This window comes from Acanthopagrus latus, chromosome 9, assembly GCF_904848185.1.
Source record: "Acanthopagrus latus isolate v.2019 chromosome 9, fAcaLat1.1, whole genome shotgun sequence".
NCBI classification, from domain to species: Eukaryota; Metazoa; Chordata; class Actinopteri; order Spariformes; family Sparidae; genus Acanthopagrus; species Acanthopagrus latus.
This window is the reverse complement of record NC_051047.1, coordinates 14,573,887-14,591,287: the sequence shown is the minus strand read 5'-3', so window position 1 is coordinate 14,591,287 and position 17,401 is coordinate 14,573,887. Positions and strand designations below refer to the sequence as shown.

At 40.0% G+C, this 17,401-nt stretch overlaps 1 long non-coding RNA gene across 6 annotated transcripts in view; it reads right to left on the bottom strand.

Moving 5' to 3' along the window:
- LOC119025375 overlaps positions 1-17,401 on the bottom strand; it is a 77,736-nt gene that overhangs the window by 48,249 nt on the left and 12,086 nt on the right. Inside the window, exons 3-5 of one of the 6 annotated variants that reach the window (XR_005076795.1) lie at positions 6,743-6,810; positions 6,184-6,312; positions 4,877-5,695 (exon numbers count right to left, since the gene is read on the bottom strand). The exons of 3 other annotated variants lie outside the window; for them this stretch is intronic. This is a non-coding gene — a long non-coding RNA (uncharacterized LOC119025375). Of the gene's footprint in view, positions 1-4,569; positions 4,824-4,876; positions 5,696-6,183; positions 6,313-6,742; positions 6,811-17,401 lie in introns of those variants that run through there. 2 more of the 6 variants (XR_005076797.1, XR_005076796.1) reach the window with 2 other exon arrangements.

Here is a 17,401-nt window from a genome sequence, read left to right as displayed (position 1 = left end):
CAAGATATTCAATAAAAGCGTAGTTTGGAATCATTAGTGCAGTTCATAATTACCTGTTTTACTATTTGCACAATTTCTGTTTATTTTTGAATGGGTTAAACCTCTAGATAAGGATAAACATTTTTTAAAAATTACCTACCTGTGCATACCTGGCTGTAAGATTTCAACTGAGCAGTGATTGCATACCCCACAGAGGTATGGTTTCTCTGTATGAACAACCACATGTGCACTGAGTATGGCTAGCTGCTCACTGTCTGAGATGTGGAAAGGCAGGCAGGAGGGATTTTTTTTCCTTTCTTCTACAAGGATTTTTTTGTGTGCAGTTATGGTCCATCATTATTAAATGTCTCTTGTTGGATGGGAGAGGCGCTTTATCAAAAACAGCCATTCATCAGGCGCCGTGCAAGACAGCTCACATCTGACCTCTGCGGCAATAATGCCGCATCAAGTAGGCCAACTACCTAGTTTAGCGGCAGAGCAGGGAGCAGGGGCCGGCTCCAAGATTAAGTGCGCTGTTTCAGGTTTTCATTCCCAGGGGCTCTGCTGGCTGATGTTGTATTGATTGCAAAAGTTTACCAGTAAGTATCACAAACAACAATAGCCAGGTCAACGATCGGTGATGCCTGAACCGCTATTCCCCGGCGGGGGGCTACACGTTCAGGGCTAAAGCACTGCCATCATCATAGCTGTGTGCAGGGTGCAGCAGGGGCTCTACTGAGCTGGGGGAAGAGAAGTGCACTGGCTGTTCCTACTGACATTTAGGAAAGCGATATGTCAGTGTGAAATGAGCGAGTGTGAGATAATTATAAGCCTTTGCATTATAAAAGGCTGCATCGACAAACTGTCGGATTGGCCTTCTACAGAGGCCCTGTTAGGTACGGCTGCATGGGCTACTCCTTATTCCATTTAATGGTTTGGTAATTTTTTCTAACATCCACTGTAAAGACCCCTGTCTTTCTACCCACACATATGTGACAGATCCAAGCTCCAAGAGTGTGACAAATGATCCGCAGTACAGCCCATTTCCAAACAACTCACTTCCCATGTTTATGATAGCATGGCCAGGAAAGAAAGTGCTTCCAATAAGCAATATTTCCTCAAAGGAAACTGCAGTGCTACACTCTAACATCTGAGCAGTAAAGAACACGATTCACCCTAAGGCCATCTCCGGCAGGCTGAATGATGGTGCATCCTTGGCCCTGCATGGAGGACAGCACACAACCCTCCATCACAGTGCCACCGGACCATTACCCAGGGACTGCAACGGCCAGCCGCACCAAAGCAGGCCTCCTCCACTGCCCCATGAAGCTAATCATGTGATTTGATGCAATGACAGAGTAATGACACAGATTGGTGGTGTGTTCAGCCTCCCCCTGCTGGAGACAACGGAGGAGGTGGTGAACACACAAGACTGCCCCGCGCCATAGCCAGAGATACCACATCAGAGAGCGAGTTGCAGAAGATATCCAAGTACTCTCACAAGTGAAATCAAGATTAATGGTGCTGCTGAGGGATTCTTTTATGTCCTTGAGTAACTATATTTCACTTAATGAGGGACATTAGCCGTAATAAAACTACTCAGAAGTACAAGCCGTTAATTAATGCCTCCACATTACCAGTGAATGAGACTAACTGAGTTGTAGGACCCATTGGACCAAATATTAAAGGTGCAATCTGTGGGCTCATAATTTCCACTGCTCTGTGCCAATTCATCATTTCAGTTATACCAGTATTGTGAAACTTTGATTACTGCACTGCACATCATTCTATTTTAGAGTCTGTCCTCAGTAAGGATTTAAATTACTGTATTTGTTCACCTCTTATTGTTATGTATGGTGGAAGAGAATGTAATTAGGCTGCTTTTAAGATACTGAAGACTCTTGTGTGAACTTGTCTGTAAATAATCTACTGAGTTAAATTAAAAACCAGTTCCAAGTGGCTGTTTTGCCCTAGTTTGGTCTTATTGTGCCTGCTCCTGCATCAGGAGTTCTAAAAATTACTTCCAGATCTTCGCCTATAGCTCAACACAACAGAAATACATCTCACTAACCTCCCTCTAAGAGCACCTTTATCTGGGCTATAATCCTGGCTGTAATGTGCCCTCGTTAGGAGAGCACTGCTGGCCCACACCAGTAGCAACACGGGGAAGGCCTCAGGCACCACTGGAATTAATTACAGACAAAAGCGATGGTGTTTGCAATTGTCATGCCAAATTTATCACTAGCCACTTAATGTGCCTCATCTGAACTGATCCACACTAGCTGAATTGCCCCAGGGCATCTATTCTTTCTCTTCCAGGGGTGGGGTGGTGGTAGTAAGGGAGTGTGTCTGTGTGTGTGTACAGGGCTGTCTGCATCTGCTGGGGGCCCTGCCTAAGTCCTGGGCTGGAGGCGGTGTGTGCTAACAATGCCCCCAGCAAATACAGAGTGTAGAGATCTATAACAAATGTTAACACCACCTCCCCACCCCCTCGTTCTCCACCCACCCAGCCACGTCTCCAGAGAGGGGTTCAAAGCCAATCTTGACATCTTTAATTCTGTCATTTTTGTGATGATAATCCTTGATGTGCTTGGATGTGGTGTCAGTAGTCATTTGTAGCGTACTGAAGTACATCTTTACACAGGCTTGTGGCACTCACAAGTCCTTTGAAGAAGACATTTTGCTTCACGTTATCAATAAATTCAAACAGAACGTAGTTGAAAGCAGGGCTGCAGATGACAACTATTTTCATTCACTCAATTAATCATTTACTATTATAGAAGAAGCAGAAAACTAGCAAATATTCCCATTTGAGAAGTTGGAACTAGTATTTTTTTTTTAATGGCTTGATAATTCAATGCAGCGGTAAGTCAATTTATCAATTGCTTGCCAACTATTCAATTAATTCTCAACTATCTTAATAATCAGTTAATTTTCAGGTTACTAATCAATTAATCAGCTAATTGCTGCAGCTCTACTATCAACTAATTGGTTACCAGATTAATCATTTTAGCTCTACATGTAAGTTTTAAAATAGTGTCTGCCATTTCCGCATACTATAAAGATGAGTAACTACACTTTTAGGAGTCAAGGCGAAATACACTTCTCATCATTTAGCTTTTGTCTTTAATCCTGTCATTTATATGGCTGTTTATATCAAAAGGACAGAGGCTGTCCCAAATGCACACTTACACATAAGCCACCATTATCTTTCTGCTTGTGCAGCTGAAAACCTAATACCTTAGTTCAATAATAATGCAGAGGGGACAGCTCGTTGGTAGCCCAGTGGTACAACAGAATAATAGCTCCAGAGTCCTGCCTCTCTTAAACAAATATGCAGGTGCTTCAGTTCAACTTCGGAAAAAATGCAACAAAATATTGTATCCACAAGTGCATAATGTCTCATCAACACCGATCGGTTATCAATTAAAGCAAAAAAAAAAACCCATCTCATTATATTAATGAATGGCCTCAGCTAGTAATAGCCTGTCTTATTGATGTTTGAACAAGGTAAGCACAAACCCCCTTACACAGCACAGAGATCTACGGCATCAGCAGCTGAGAACAGATTTGCAAGGAAGAAGCAAACAAGAAAAAAAAAGGAAAAAGCAAAGAGGAACTGAAGGACACAACAGGCTACTCTCTGAGGGACTGCATTTTTTCCAGCAATTGTCATGCAAGCCTTGTTGTAAGTAATAATGTGGCCTTTAATGACGGAATGATGGACCTGCCAAACACTGCCTCTGCCATATACTGTCTGCATGTCCCCGCCGTCCGCTTCTCACATAGCCATCTGGGACGTATTAGCATATCCTCGTCAATTCACAGCCCATTTTAACATAATCCATATTTGTTGGGTAAAGTCCAACAGCAAGCCTCCCGTACAGCGGTCATATGATGCTATGACACACTTCAAGAGCCTGGCCCACATAAAGCATGCTTGGGCAGCTAAGCAATTCAGAAAATGCAAAATAGCAGGGCATACCGTTCCCTACCTTGTACCTAGAGGGACAAATCCCTTTTGGCCAGACATCTCCAGACTGTTACCTTGGTATTTCTCCACAACAGTACTTGTGATTTTTATTCTAAGTGTTCAGGAAAAAGAGGAGAAAAGGAACAAAAAGGACTCTGCTGTCATGGCTGGCAGTGAGTGTGTAGAATACATTGAGTTGCTGAGGCATGTCAAAGTATGTATGCTTCACCTATCAGGGAATAATGCCATATTTTGATACACATTTGCTTGGTAAATATTCTTGTGCTTTAAAATATGGGTAGACTGCAGTAGCTGAAAATACACTGACACTAATCTGTCATTTAAAAGTAAACGTAAAGAATGGGAATTTTCTGTATAAATGCAATATGGCCCATCACTGTATTATCTAATGAATGCATATTTATGTATTACTTGCTGATATAAGTGGCAGAAGATAAACAGACATGGTACATAAGGTCACTGCGATATGCTTTCTTTTTCATGGATCCCTTAAGAGCAGGACAATCATTATTTCAGAGAAAGGGAAATGCATTTCTAATGTCCTGACATTTATTGATACTGTAATGTAAATGTAGATTTTATTGAGTGCAGTCTGGAAACATTTACACAAAAATAAACCTCAACTTGAATCAATCAGTGAATCCAATCAAATAAATAAAAAAATATTTGAGTAATATTAATTGTCCATATTTTTATGTCCTTAATGCAATTCTCTGAAGTTCTCCGCAGGAAAGACATTCAGCAGAATTCCTTCATCCACTTGAAAGCAATACCTGTCATGAACCATCATCACAAAAGCCTTCTGAGATATCATCTCAGAGAACTTTTAACCCAGGAATTTCAAACCCTCCTGTCAAAGAGAAAGCAGAGATCTTGGGATCATGACACTCAGTCAGCAGCAGTCACACAGCTCTGGGCCGGGTGCTTCTCAAGTGCTGGACTGTCTGGCAGCCAGCAGGGCCAGAGGCTGAATTTCACATAGTATAGTTAAATACAAGTCCAATGGAATCCGCCTGCTGTACTGCAGCGTACATGAAACTATGTACGAATACATCAAGGCCTCGCTGCATGCTATTTTTCATCGAAATTCAAAAAAAAAAAAAAAATCTACTGCCACTGTTGGGAGGTAAACAGAGTGAAGCAAATCGTAAACATAGAGGCTATAAATATTTCAGCCGTGTCAGTTGTCAGACCCACCTAGTGTTCAGACCCGAGACATCTAGTTATGGCTGAATTCTAACTGAGGTTGACTTATGATAATGAGATTCATTCACAGCAAGATCTACTGTATGTATACAGGAAGCCTCCTTCATTTTGCTAAGTTGAGAGGAAGTTTCTGGTTTGGTTCCTTCCTACCTTCAAATAAGAAAATCTGCAACGCATGACTTCAGTTTTATGAAAATTACACAAAGCAAACACACCCATCCTGAATCACAGGCCAATTTGATTTGTGCTCCAGAGAGGTCACTGAGGGCTCCTGCAGTTCACACATCCCCCCTGTCCAAACCCCCCAATGAGGCTGTGAGCGGGACACTTCTCCGAGGGATGTCATGCTGCATGTCATCAGCCTGGTTAAATTGCACTGCCAGTGGGTAAGCAGCAGGGGTCACATGAGGCTCAGTGTGGACTGCAACATGTAACGCATGGCAGACCACAGTCTGAAGGCTGGCCAGTAATGACTCCAAAACATCCCGATAAAGATTGAAGGGCAGCTGTTTTCATCTAAAACACAGACGTGCACATGCAGTGGATAAAAAGCATTGTGAAGCTCTGCAGCAAAAAACCTTTTTAAAGAAAACAAATAGGGGGGCTGTAAGGTTTAAGCTGTTAGCAAAACAGAAATCAATATACATCATACATCAATACTGTGTCAATAAAATCCACCTATAATTGGGAAATTGTTGGGGGATAATTCCCATTCTAGGACGATTAAACAAACCAGCGTATCAAGTTAAAGCAAAATGTCTGTTTTGGGAGCGAGTCCAAGCATTTGCCCTTGTAAACACAAAGCCACATGTGACTGGGCCTCAGTTGGGCAGACAGCAGAGGGAGTTAACAAAGCTAATTAGGGGAGCCTGACATGTTAAAGTGAGCTGCGGCTCGGGAGTCAGCTCTATCACATATGTTTCCTTTGTGGCGGGTGAAGTGGCTCCTTTGTTTGTGAATTGATGGCGTTTCGCTCCGCCATCCCTTTGGGTAGAAGCACTGACCTGCGGAGGCCCCGACAGTGAGAGGAGGCTCTTTCTCTGTCTCCCCAATGCCTGCTGCTCCAGCTGTCCCGCTCCCTCCCAAACCTAAACCTTCCCAGAGCCGCGGAGGCACAGCGAGATGGGCAACACCTGTAAAAGAGCGAGTACCCCCTCAGCCCAGGCACCTCAAAGAAGCCTGCCCACCTGCTACTGAGCTCTCTGGGCCCTGCAGCTTAAACGCTCATTTTGTGCCTCTCAGCACGGGACTTATTGATATAAATAGCTGTGCACAAAGTGCACACTCTGTTTTCTCTTGGTCTGATGCAGTAGGTGTGTATGTGATTATATTCAATGGCAGCCTCTTTCAGGTGGGGATGAAATATGAGCAGTTTGGACACTGGGTAAATGACAATCTCTGCTAGATTCACTGAAAATGATTATAATACAATTGACATATATCGAAATGGACAACATGATTCTGGCAGCAGTCTTAAACAAGGATTCAATATCTAATATGTAGACACAATATACTCTGTATTAAACATTACAGATACTGCGATAGATTTAATGATGACCTTACCATTTGTCTTGATATAGCTTGTCCTTCCTCTGTAGTGAAACGTAAGGTATGCCCTTGAACACAACACTCTATGGGTGTAATGAAAAAGGGAACGTGTAAAGTCTATATAGTGCAAGCCTGTGACTTATGATTACATGTTAATTATAATCAAATACATAAGTAGCTGATTTATGATTTACACATTGAGGATTACTTTCTATTTAAATCAGAGACACAGAATACAACGGAACAAATCTGAGTGTACAGCATTTCAAAGCATGAACTTTAAAGCGTTAACTCACCCTTTCGGGTGCCAAACAAAGTTTGGAAAAAGTAAATCTCTTTCGTTCACCTTAGCCTGCATGGCAACAGATTAATCCTCACCCATTAAGATGACAAGACAATTTGTGGAGTAGTTGAGTGTAAATAAATACGTTGAGGAGGAGATAATACATTAGGCTGCTGACCGGGCTATTCCATTACAGCAGCACATTTGTTTCCATACACAGCGGAAGCCATTCAGCGGATGGTGTCTTTCCTTCATGAGGTGAAAGTGGAATCTTGCCTCTGAGAGGAAAATAAGGACATCAGGACTCCCCGACATTAACTTTCATCACAAAAGTCATCTCACCCACCAGAAATAGAGGCTCCTCTCCAGCTCGCTCATAAAAAGGAAAAAGATATAATACACAGCCTTCAGTTTAAGAGGTAACAATAGTTTCGTCTCCATTAGGTGTTATAAAACAACAGCAACAAGAGATGCATCTGGTGCCTCGCTATCTCAGAACATGACTGTAAAAAGTCACCCCGCAATGATTCTCCAGCAACACAAAGCAACCCTAAAAAACTTCATATTTTAGCAGTTTTATATGCATCTTTAGATTTACAAGCTTTGTTTACCACTCCAGGTGGTAGTTCTGCTGGAAGAAAAGAGGCAGTACAAGCCAAGTGGCACTGCATTGATTTTGTAGTAATTGATCTGATGGTTCCTTGTGATAATTGACAATTATCCCTGATTACCAGACAGGGGTTTAAAATCAGTCTAAGAAAATGACCGGCATTATGGGATGTTGTACAAAGGCTGAACAAAGATAAATCAATACACCTCAGAAAACTGCTTAGAAAACAGGACAAAAGACTGTCACACTAGGCCACATGCTGTTCTGCTAACAGCTACTACTACATGTATTACTCCATGCTACACATATACTACAAGGAGCTTAAATAATCATTTGTCTGAGTGAGAAATAAACTAATACAATTAGAGTCTGCATGTGTGCACATGCTGCAAACCTGCACACGTTTGCATCTTTGTGTGTGTGTGTGGATGTGTGGGTGCGGGTGCCCATATTAAGAATATGTTTGTGTGTCACTATATGTCTATATTTCTCTGTTACTATGTGTCTGACCTCAGCTGATTGGTCCTCTTGATTCAACCAGACAGATGCAACTCATTGCAGCTTAATAAATATAGGGGCCCAGGGGATCTCCGCTAAACAGTTCTATTAAGTTGGAAACATGTCAGCCAATATAAAAGCAGCCTGACCCCGAGAAAGGTCAACTGTGACATGCATGTTTACTCAGGAAAACAACCCGAGGCTGGAAGGTCTTGTTTTATCGGATGTCTTCAAAAGAGAGGGAGAGAGGGAGAGTGTGTCTGGCTGCCCAATTGTTGGTTTTACGTGATTTTGGGTCTTTGAACCCACACAGGAAAGCTGCTGTGTTGTCACTGAGCTTTTTTCTGCACAAGTAAAAATGACAGGTACACAAGGTTGCGCTGGTAAAAGAGCAAACTGCAAAAAAAACAGATAGATAGATAGATAGATAGATAGATAGATGTCAGTGATTTGGTCTATTGTATTGGTATTTTTGCTTGAAGAAATAATATAAAATAATTAGCAATTAATTATGTGTTGATTATGTGTTCATTAAACAGTTACTCCAGCAATTTAGGGAGTAGAGGCAGAAATATGCTGAATTTAGTCTCTTGTTTGGGTCAAGTTTAGAGTCATCTAGATGTTGATACCGATATTAGGTAGAAAAACAAATTCTGGTGCCAATATACCAATATACTAGTATATATAAATATACACATACCCTCAAATCAAACACTGACAAAAGATACATAATGGAAGCAGGATATTTTGAAGTTTAAAAATAAACTGAAAACTGAAGCAGAAAACTTCACTATAAATGCATGTAAAATCAGTGCCCCTTGAAAATGGACAGATAGACAGACAGACAGACAGACAGATATATAAAAGATGGTGTTGAATTTCATACTATATTATCATTTTGTAAGGTGTTCCTGTCCACCCTGTTCATTCATGCAGTACATAGTGTGCAAAACAAGAATGTGAGAATATAAGAAAAACATGTTTCAATACAAAAAAAAAAAAAAAAAGGACGCGACAGTCATGCTACCTGTGACATGACTGTAGAATGGACTTGGCTGCACTGAAACAACCTTCCTCGTCATTTCTGGCGCTTAAAGAGCAGTCGGGCAAGAATACGTCCCCCCACACCCCCACACACCGTCATCCCACCCCCCTGCTGCGACAACACACTGAACCCTGTCGCTCAGGAACAGCGGAGGTGAGAGGGCCCTGCTTCTTTTCTTCACTAATCTGCCTCTACAATGTTTAATCAGCACATCAAAACATTGAGGGAGAGGAATTTCCGTGCTCGGTGAGCATATTAGGGATGCAGTCACAGCGTTAACTAGCATTGATGAACTGTTTGCTTATGCAGTAATAATTAACTTCCATTACATTACTTTGTGTGATTACTTTCTTAATTGCCTGAATTATGCATCAATTTAATATCTAATAACCAGTCTCAGACATTAGACACTGTTCAGACACAAATTGCATGTAGTTTCCGAGCTTTAATTAAACACACTAGAATAAATGAAACGATGCAGGATGGATGTCTTGCAGTGATTTCCTGGGTGCTTAAATATGCTATTTATTATAAAAGCATATAAAATTCACTTTCTCCTCAGGAAAGCAAACCACAAGATGCCAATTATAGTACGCAAGTTGCTTTGCCATGGCTTTTTCAGAATCTAGACTAATAAATTTGTTGAGTGGGACTCATTGTTATATTATGCAAATACATTACTATGCCATTTTTTAAGTTTCAAATTTTGTGTGCAGAGCAAAGCATGTCCCCAAAGATGATTTTAATTATATAGCAGAATGGGCTCTTGTTTTGCATTGTTATTGTCTTCTGGTAAGGAACGGGTGAACTGGGACAATAAATGAGAGGCTATGCGGATATTCAAATTATTTTTCATATCACTTAAATGCAACATATCTCGCACATAGTTTCTGCATGAAATATGTGCATGTGCTTACTGGTTGAAGCAAGCAATGAATGACCTAATCAGAAATATGAAAACACCATAAAGGTATTACAGCCATAAAGCAATTATATGAATGTTATTTCAGACGTGTCTTGGGTCGGTGCATCAGTGTGAAGAAAAGCCTTCTGCCCAAACTAAATGACTTTGCTCATCTCTTGCAATGCAATGCAAAAATAAACATTTTAGAATTAGGCCCATCTTTCTCAATTGTACCCTTCGTGGTACCTGATTTAAATTTGATTTACAGGTAGTAAAGCAGCTGTATGTCATATGAGCAGAATATAATTAAAAAGCCAAACCATGGCGATACCGGGTCATTCAATGAATTGATATTAACTTTTAGTCCTCTTGTATCATCATTTTAGCCTCACTCAAAAAGTGACACATCCACTTAAAGAGAAAAATGAACCCTATTTTCCTCATCAGCAATAGTTTGGCAAACATACATGTAACTGAAAAGCAGCATGGACACATGTTTCGTTAAAAACAGCTACAGGAAATCCCTTTAAAATGATGTGATTAAAAAACATATTTTGCATGAATTATTGAAAATTATATTTGAATTCAAAAGATGGTAAAATGTTGCCATGTGGGCATCATCACCTTTAGCTGAAATAAAAATCTATTTAGCTGATCTAAACGCATGCAAATCCTTGTGACTGGTGTTAAGTCTGGCAGCATCGTTAGTCCGCTTTTTAAATGATCTCTGGAGCTGGTGAGCTGCTGGCAATGCAAGGTTAGACAGAAAATGATGGCAGCACGCGGATGCTTCACAGACCTCATGATAGTTTCCGTCTGTCATTATTTACGTCTGACTAGTCGCGTCATGTCAGCTACCTAGAGAGACACTTTTAATGTGAACCCCCCTCCGTTCTCCTATTGCTTTTCACAAGCAGTGTAGTATACCATTATTTCTTTGCTTCAGTACCTTTAGGTGAAGCTCGCCCTCCCATCAGTTCGAATCAAAGACAGATCCTCCGCTTGATATTATACATGCCCGTGTTCTTACAGAGCTGGCACAGAGGCTACATACCTCATGAGAAAGGCAATTCTGTATCTCATTTGACTAATTCAATAGAAATGGGAGGAAACAACACATTGGGTGATGTGCTGCTTGAGGAATTAAAATCTGGATCTCAAATGATTTTGGAAGGCACAGCTGCAGTTCCATATATATCCGTGAAATGTCTCATTGTCACCTTTAAACTATATGCTGCTTTGTAATCTGTAGTTTTAAGCTAACACCAAAGAGGTGCGCTATTAGCTGACTAGTCGATTAAACATTGCTTGGCACCAAAAATATTAGTTGTCAAAGCTTTTTTTAAAATTGTAATATTATTCGTTTTATAAATCTACACATTTAGACGACAAGTTGACATAGTTTCCATTGAAATGTCATGTTTTCCTAGTCATATGTTGTTTTCTAAAAAAAATGAATTACATATGTAAGCAACACCACTTTACTGTTGTGTTTACCCAATAAAATGCTGTTGTAAGCAGACCTGTTTACTATTTCTAAAACTAGTTTTAACGGGTCCTTTTTCAGACAGTGCTTGAACTGATGGATTATATTGTTATCAAATATTAATGCGTTCTGATTCTTACTTTAAGACTAGTCAACTAGTCTGTTTCAACTTTAAATGCCAGTATTTCCTTAGCTAATGCACTATTTTCTCTTGAACAGTAGAGATGTTATATGTTATTAAGACTTGTCAAGTAATGAAAAACCAAAGCCAAAAGGCATTTCTTATAAGTTCACTCTCACAACATACAAATTTATTTCACAACAGTTACCCTGAGGCTCGATAAGATGGCCATTTATCACAGCTCTGCCCATGAATCAAGTCACATTGTAAAATCGATCATTGATTCACCTTATTCCCTTGTTTTTCCATCGGAGCCACATAATGATCATTAAACTGACCACGGCATGTCCAAAAAATGGATTTATAATACAGTGAGCTCAGCCAGAAACATCACGAGAATGGTATCATGAGGAAAAGATGACACAGATATAGAATACAGAGAAGAGCATTAATCTATTGTATCTTACAACTGGAACACTCCCTCCTGCAGCATTAAGTACAGTACACTCGGGCTGAGGAGCTAGAAACCATGGGCCCGAGACCTCTTGGCTAGAGTCCATCTCTACGCTTTGTGCACGTGATCCCAGTCTAGATGAGCATGCTGTAATGGGGCTGCTTAGCCCCATCATGACCCAATGAGTGCCGGCTGTGGAGTGGATGTGCTTGGTGAGAGTGTGTGTGTGTGTGTTCCCAGCAGGGAGACAGTGCCTTATGAAGGTCACAACTGCAGCAGTCTGGGGCTCTCTAAGTGAACCCTGGAGAGGATAACAAGCCACATCTAACGCTCACTCTTTGTGTTCTCACAGCCACTAATCCACCTGAGAATAGTAGTAGCAAAAATACAGTTAGCACAAAGCAAATTTCTATCTCGGAGTGGTTCAAAAAACATATTTGGTTCCTTGTGACAATGGTGTTTCCTATCACTTTGGAGAATTATTATCTCGGCATCTAAAACATCAGTCTTGACCCAAATTGAGAAATGTGGTGTTTTGCAAAGCAATTCCTGTATAGCCCATATACAAAAATGGAAAAATGAAGAATACCATTTGCCTCAAGGGAATTTCAGTTCAACCACAGTGTGTGACAGCATTGCCCTGTGTTATGGCCGCCTAATGGACAATGTAGCATTAATTCAGCTTCAGATGAACAGGCAGGACAGCAGAATCAAAAATGAGGAGGGGGCCCAAGGTGTATGAATTATGCATATTACATTACCATAACCCTACAATACACTGTGCGACAAAACAATGCAGTGAAAATTGGGCTTCGACTGAGATATTGAACAATTTCCTACATGGTTCTTGCCCACCTTAGAAGTGAAATTGTATTAAGCTTCCTCAATAACAACCAAACCCATATGAGATTTGTATGTTAACATTGAGTCCAGTGAACAAAACACTATGTAAACAAGTCAGGGATAATTGAAAAGAAAAGTCTCCTGACTGCTTTCCCTGGGACCTATCATTCAGGTAGATGGGAATTTGGTTAAATGGCAGGAGAGAAATTACTTTTCTCATTGATTTTCCTTTAGACATCAAAAGCAGACAAATGAAATGGAGCAATTTACTTTGTTGAGCTCTGAGATGGTATTCAAGCAAAACATGTCAGAAACTATTATTTGCAATCATGTTGCTCTTATTAATCCACAGGAAAAATGGATAAATGAAGGCCCACGAAGGGATTTACTGGGCCGCAGCACATTTTCAGTTTGTATTAGGCCACAATGGTGGCCAGAGACACACGCAGTTACACATTGTAAATAAAATGAAGTATTAAAGTCTTACTTTTAAACAATGTTTTTCACAAACATCATTTGAGAATTGGGTTTGACTCATTATTTTAAATGCTTCAAGAAATAAGTTGTTACCGATATGTATTTGAGCACACTGTGGTACAAAATGATTCCTCTATCTAACGAGAAGGATGTTGACACTGCAGATTTTTGGCAGGGAAGAAAAACACAGAATAGCAACAATGCAACAATCCAGATTTCAAACACACAGTAAGTTATCTCAATGTGTTATGTGCAGTGTGTTACTAAACAAAAAATTTTAAAAAATGATTATTTTGTCAAGTAGAGTTGAGTTGTTGGACTGTATAAAGTTCTATATAAGTTAGGATTAGTCTAAATCATAAACATTGTTCAAAACATTTGGTATAAGCACAACACTCACCAAAATATACTTCAAAGTTCAAGTTCTTTATGACATTTTCATGCAAAAATGTTACATCTATATCATGTCTTTAAACCACTGTCTGTTGTCAACACTGTAAGAAAACTAGAACTTTACTTTTCATTTCCAATCATTTCATGTTGTGACTACATCTCAGATTTGGTCATGACTCCTGTAAGGGAGACAGCCTTTAGCTTAAGCACACACTTTCAGTGTGCTTTGTAAAACAGCATGTGGTATTGGTAACTGCTTCTGGTCAAGCCTTGTAATCATTACCTGGCATCTTATTGCCTCTGTGGCTTTTAAAGCTCTTGTCTCACCCCCAGAAAACAGCGAGTTATAGCTGATCTTTTATTAAAACTTTAGGAGAGCGTCCCCCTCTGGAGGGGGCGGAGGAGGAGTGGGACAAATTAGTGTTGACAGTAGACACTTAAAGCAGGAAAATCACAGGCCCACTGGGAGGCAGGAGCCACATGGGGCTCCCCGCCTGTGTAAAGAACACTCCAGATTTCACTTGAGATGCAGTCGCCTTTTAACAGGGCAGGGGGAATGTCAACAGACCCTCTTGAATGAACCAATAAAGCCACTAAAAGGAGAGGATTAACCAGCTGATATCAAGGACAGCGATTTGTTTTGAATGTAGCCCCCACCCCCTCTGGAAAATGGCCACAAACACACTGGGCGAAACACTTCCTTTGCCGAGCACGCAGCTACACAGCCAAAATTGTGTTGTTAATTGTGTGCTACTACTTGATTGTAATCACAGTAGAATTAACCACATAATTCTATTCTCACTTGCCTTTTAATGGATTGGATGGATTATGAACATATTACTTTGTATTAATTTTTAAATGATGCAAGTATAATTTTTCTTTTCTTATCAAAACTTTTGACGTTTCCCTCTTAATGTATGGTAGTTGCTCTATTATTGCTTTTACTGCCAATTTATCAGAGAGCGCTGCTGTTCGTAAGTGAGGCTACACAACATGAAACAGTAATTACAAGACATCAGGGGCTTTCAATCTCCTCTTAATTTCCCAACAGCTGTGATGAAAAGCCCGTAGTCCAATTAATGTGTCAAAATATGACCCAACAATGTCATGGCCTTCTCACAACCCCATAAACATCACATAAAAGACAAGGCTTAAAATAGACATACTTGAACCACAATGACAGTGTTTAAATTTCTATAAAACCACCAACCAAACAAGCAAAATCGTCTAGTTAGTTGTTTTTCTCAGGTGTTGAGCTTTCTTTAACAACTGCAGCTCAGAAACGAGGCAGGTTAAAATGAGGGGAGCTGTGTTAGTGACATTTGATATGAGGATAAATATACCTCAGAGAGTGTGTGAGGTTTTAAAGTTAAGGTCTGTAAATGAAGGGTCTGATGTATAGGCTGCAACATGAGATGAGGACTGTGATAAATATAGGTTGGGCTATACGGCTTACAATGCACAAAACATGTTTACCAGCAAATCCTCATCGCATGAATATGAATATGTTTAACGTCAGTACAATAAAGAGAGAAACATTATGAATTAAATCTGATGAGATCAGATCCTCATTTGTGTCTCTTTATAGGCAATCCACATGAGGCAAATGATCTGTGATTTTTTTTCATTAATGATACTTGATGCTATCATTAGCAGTTAACTCACTGGTTAATATCCAAGCCTCAGAACTTTCTGTCATGCACCAAGAACTTGTAAACACACAATCCAGTGCATGTCAGCAATGGAGAAACTAAGTGCAACTGAGCTCCTGTTGTAACCCTGGGTCCATTTGCTTCAGCAGATAATTAGTTGAGATGCTCACCGCTAAGTCCTATAATCTTATTTCAAACACTGGCAGGTTATGCGGCAAAGAATATATATTACTCGAGACTTACAATATATATAATTTGTAACATTATGTGTATTATCAGAGGGATGAAGTCATAACCCATAATCATAGACAAGAATTAAACCAAATAGCTTCAACGCACTTAAGAAACACAGCATCTACACACTACGCACCTTAAAGCAGAACACAGTCCGCTACTCAGAGAGGGGGGAAAAGGTCTGTTCACTACATATTAGCCCTTTTCTTACCGGAAGGTGTGCATAATCTACTGGTTAGACACTTATTTTAAAAATAAGACATTTTGAAATATTGGGGTTTCTTATGTGTCCGTGGGTAATCATTGGTTAACGTTGCCAAACCATAGCCTGCATCCCTAACAAATACTTCAAATATGCTCCACATCATATGAAAGGGACTTATGAGAAGTCGTTCTTTTGACACACAATGTAGAAACAATTAATTGGATGCCAACCTGTTACCATAGCACAAATTACATGTGAACAGGCAATTGTGCAATACATGAATTAATGAAGAGTTTACAAACAGTTCTATGTAATACCATCATCATCAGTTATTTACTTTAATTCACCATGTGTCTCCATATATGACAGCAAAGACTGCCGATTATGTAACAAAATCTAAAGCCAAAACAATATTCTGAGCAAACAAATGAGATGCAATGAGTGAAATAATATAAAAATTTCTTACCATTAACCAAATATTCCCTTTCATCCGCTATGTCAGTGCATAAACACATGACGTAAAAGTCAGCACATGGTGGTACTTGTTGACTTTTCAAGCTGTTGGAACTTTTATGGAGTTTTCCCAGTCCAGAACTAATGGTTCCCATATTTAAACAGAGTGCCTTTTCACGTGTCAAGAAGAAATATACATTCAGACTGAGCACTACAGATGGTATCAGAAAATGGCTGAACAAATGTCAGTTGTTATCTACTATATTTCCAGTCACACAAAAAAATAGTTGCGTGTTAGATTTTATAAAAGGGCAAAGCACCATTAGTATTTTTGAGCATCTATCCCTTTCACTGGAAATTTCTTTTCTCCTATGTCAACGAAGGCAGTGTGAAATGAATTTAGGCATTTGCAATGTGCATCTGATTTATTATGGAGAAGGTGAGGGTAAAACATTGAGGGATTTCCCTTTAATCAGATCTCTTAGGAGTCCATGTAGTGGACCAATACCCCAATGAGTTCTCTTTTAAAAAGCCAGGAATATTAGATTGGCTGCACGCTGCCTCAGTTTTAGCTTCAATCAGAGGGAATTGTGGAGGATTTTGTTAAATCTAAGAGCCTTTCACATGTCTGAAAAGTTCATTTCTCTTCATCTATTAACTCTGAATAAAAACCTACCATCACTTATGCATTTGTCCATTTAGAAATCCTCAAGCTCGTGAGCTGTAGATCTGAGCCCAAATTTTTAGCTTACGGATGACCAATCACAGAGGTGCGTGCCTCAGAGCTGAACCACAAATGGGTCCTTCACAGCATTGTAAATCAGGACCTCAAAGAGTATTATTTAGCCTCAAGCAAAGAGTGCTTGTTTATCAGATGGTGCCTGAGTCTAGGATAAAAACCTCCCCATAAATCTGGGTACCTTTTATGTGTTCATGGAGACTGGCTGGCTCATTCTGAGTTTAAGGCACTGAGGAATGCAGAGGTAAGCATGGCATTGATGTCAAAGAGCGCACGT